The sequence below is a fragment of the Macaca fascicularis genome, chromosome 5, assembly GCF_037993035.2.
Source record: "Macaca fascicularis isolate 582-1 chromosome 5, T2T-MFA8v1.1".
In the NCBI taxonomy this organism is placed as follows: Eukaryota; Metazoa; Chordata; class Mammalia; order Primates; family Cercopithecidae; genus Macaca; species Macaca fascicularis.
The window spans coordinates 157,830,425-157,834,019 of NC_088379.1; the positions used below are offsets into that span (position 1 = coordinate 157,830,425).

At 40.2% G+C, this 3,595-nt stretch overlaps 1 pseudogene; it reads left to right on the top strand.

Annotated features, from left to right (window-relative positions):
* Positions 1-2,341: 2,341 nt before the first annotated feature.
* On the top strand, positions 2,342-3,313 carry LOC107129845 (PSME3-interacting protein pseudogene; annotated as a pseudogene).
* The last annotated feature ends 282 nt before the right edge of the window (positions 3,314-3,595 follow it).

The following is a 3,595-nucleotide window of genomic DNA, read 5'->3' on the forward strand; positions in this document are numbered from 1 at the left end:
TTGACTTAAAGTCTCTATTTTTTTCTGATAAGGTATTTGATTGAAAGCAACCTTTTTTCTTTAAGCCAATTAATTACACCTCTTTTATATATTTTTAGCAATGAAACATGTATGATATATAAATGTATAGATGTATTAGACACGCAGACAGAAGTAGATCTTATAGGTTCATAAGACCTTTTTTTACTTCTATTTTAGACTTCCAATTTCTTGGTAGCCTGTTTTATTACCCTAGGCAGTTGTCAGCTAGATAGCTCTAAATTTGTACATTAAAGGAACTCTTAGGTGAAAAATCAGATAGTTAAATTTACATCTAAAGGTACAGAGAGAAACAGTCTGATGAAAGTAGAGGGAGATTAAAAACAAATGAAAAAATCAAACATAAAATTATAGAAATCTATCATAGGATTATATAAGAAGACCAATTTTATTTAGATAGGTAGTTCTAAACTGGATCTCTGAGCTCTGGACTGAGCCCACACTGAATCCTGGGTCTCCAAAAATAGAATTATGAGGCTAAGACCACATGATGCTTTTACGGTGTATCCTCCTTTTTTTTTTTTTTTTTTAACAAAGACATTTCCCTAAGTGTCTAAACCATACTCTTACTTACTTTAAATGCCCAAGCGTAACCTCTGTTATAGTAACTATTTTAGTGAAAAAGAAGAAGAGGGAGAAGAGGGAGAAGGAGAAGAAGGAGAGGAGAAGAAGAAAAAGGAGAGGAGAAGGAGAAGGAGGGGGAGGAGAAGAAGAAGGAGAAGGAAAAGAAGGAGAAGGAGAGGAAGAGGAAGAGGAAGAAGAAAGGAGAAGAAGAAGGAGAAGGAAAAGAAGGAGAAGGAGAGGAAGAGGAAGAAGAAAGAAGAAGAAGAAGGAGAAGGAGGAGGAGAAGGAGGAGGAGAAAGAGGAAGAGAAGGAGAAGGAGGAGGAGAAGGAGGAGAAGAAGAAGAACCAGGTAACATAATACAAAAGCAAGGAGTTTAAGACCTGAGATGAACTTGTCTGTTTACACTCTTGGGATTCCATAAGGAAAAACAGAGGTTTCTCCCCAAAAGAGAGTCTGGCACCTTCTCTGTTTTCTTTAAGGAATGCCTGTTAGAAACTGACAGGCTGTTAGAAACTATTTTAGGTTCCTCATGCAGCAGAGGGTGGCAAGAAAAAGGAGAGACAGCAGAAACAAATGAAAACACAGATTCAGTCCACTGAGAAGAAAAAAAAACTTGCTAAAAACAAACAAACCAAGGTCCTAGGAGAGAAAAAAACAAAACAAAACATGATGGCCTTTAAAATACAGACACACACACATACAGACACAACACACACAAACACATCTTAGATGTTAGCTTTTAATTAAGCTGACTTTTAACCATTAAGCTCCCTTAAAAAAATTCTTTTAAATCTCATTACCATATTTTAGCTAGGACACATTGCTGATATTTCAAAAGTAACACGAATACCAAACCAGAAAGGGCTTGATTTAGGAACCAAACCCAGGCTGATGTGATGGAAAAAAAAAGGGGCATAACCTTAGTTACCAAACTGCAGCATGAGGTGACAGCCATTGCTCTTTTAGTTTGGCTTGGCTAGTAAAAAAACAAACAAACAAAAAAAGTGGCCTTGTTATATAATTAAAGCCCTTTAGGTAATCTAAACAAAAAATCTTTCCCTTTTTTTCCTTTTGCTGGCCGTTTTTTCTTTTTCCCTTTTTTTCTTTTTCAGTTGTGGGAATTTAGCCAATTCAGAGGCCTTGTTCCCCACAATTTGGACTTTCCTTTGGATTTCCTCAAGGCCGATAGAGTTGGTCAAACCCAATGGGAAAAAATAAAATAAAATTAAATTAAATTAAAATAAAAACAAACAAGCAACAAGAACAAAAACAGCTAAGCAAATCAAACAGTTGCACAATTTATGTGATTACTGAGTACTCTAATGGTAAGGAGAAATTAAGACCAGCTGGTTGTGAATCTTAACTTTAGCTAAGACAGAACCCTGATTCAGCTACTTACCTAAGAATGGGTCTCAGGCTGAAGACTGCTCTCTACCATCCTAGAAGCAGGAAAAATCTCAAATTGTTTTGAAGTCAGCTCAGACTCCACAAAAGAGTTACCTGCCTTCCATTGTCATGGAAGTAGGAAAACTTGCCCTCCTTGTTGGAAGCAAGTGAAACTCCAGAAGAGGGGTTGTACAGCCAAGTAAACTTTAGATCTTGACCAAATTTGGGGAGATCAGGGATTCTCTAAACGGGAGGTTCCCAGGCCTCAGCCAAGTATCTTATTGGTTTGAGTCATAAAGATAGCTCAAGCTGGTACTAAGCATGAATAAGAAATTTGTCAAAGGTCAGGGGAACCTCCACTCAGAATCCCTTTGTGGTTGTCAATTGTGAACCCAAAATATCTGAGACAGGTCTCAGTCAACTTAGAAAGTTTATTTGGCCAGGACTTTATAGTGGTGATTGGTTGTTTCATTATGGATGGAGGGGATGATGGTAACCTTATTATCAAAAAGAGGTTCGTGTCTGAGGCAGAACTAGATGAACGGCGCAAAAGGAGGAAAGAAGAATGGGAGAAAGTTCGAAAACCTGAAGATCCAGAAGAATGTCCAGAGGAGGTTTGTGACTCTTGATCTCTATATGAAAGGCTACAGGAACAGAAGGACAGGAAGCAGCAGGAGTATGAGGAACAGTTCAAATTTAAAAACATGGTAAGAGGCTTAGATGAAGATGAGACTAACTTCCTTGATGGGGTTCCTCGATAGCAGCAACTAATAGAAAAGCAAGGAAGAGAAGAAGAACTGAAAGAACTGAAGAAATACAGAAATAACCTCAAGAAGGTTGGAATTTCTCAAGAGAACAAGAAGGAAGTGGAAAAGAAACTGACTGTGAAGCCCATAGAAACCAAGAACAAGTTCTCCCAGGCGAAGCTTTTGGCAGGAGCTGTGAAGCATAAGAGCTCAGAGAGTGGCAACAGTGTGAAAAGATTGAAACCGGACCCTGAGCCAGATGACGAGAATCAGGAGTCCTCATCCTGCAAGTCTCTTGGAAACACTTCCCTGAGTGGCCCCTCCATCCACTGCCCCTCTGCTGCAGTCTGTATCAGCATCCTCCCAGGCCTGGGTGCTGACTCTGGGAGCAGCGACTCCGAGTCCAGCTCAGACAGCAAAGGCACCATCAATGCCACCAGAACGATTGTCTCCTCCGTCTTCTGAACCAACACCTTCCTCGAGGCCCCCTAGTTTCTCTGTCCTTACACAGGGAGCTCCTCCCCAAGGGTAGATCAGACCGTTCATGCTGCCTACAGACATTACATCCCTCAAAAAAAAAAAACCTCCTTTTCCTGCATCCTGTGCACAACATGACATTTTTAACCAATCCAAAAATTTGCCAGAATCCACCTGTGGCCCAAATCATGTTTGTTTTCTCTTTCTACTCCAGTGTAGATGACCAAACCTGTCCTGCTGCCACTTTCCTCAATGATACTGGGAAGAGGGCAAGGCCCAGCCAAAGTTCCACTAAAAGTGCCCTAGGAGAATAGGCACTGGCCGACCTGCCAAAGGGTTTGGGATTTATTGCTTTCTGGTTTTTTCTTTTCCCCAACAGCAC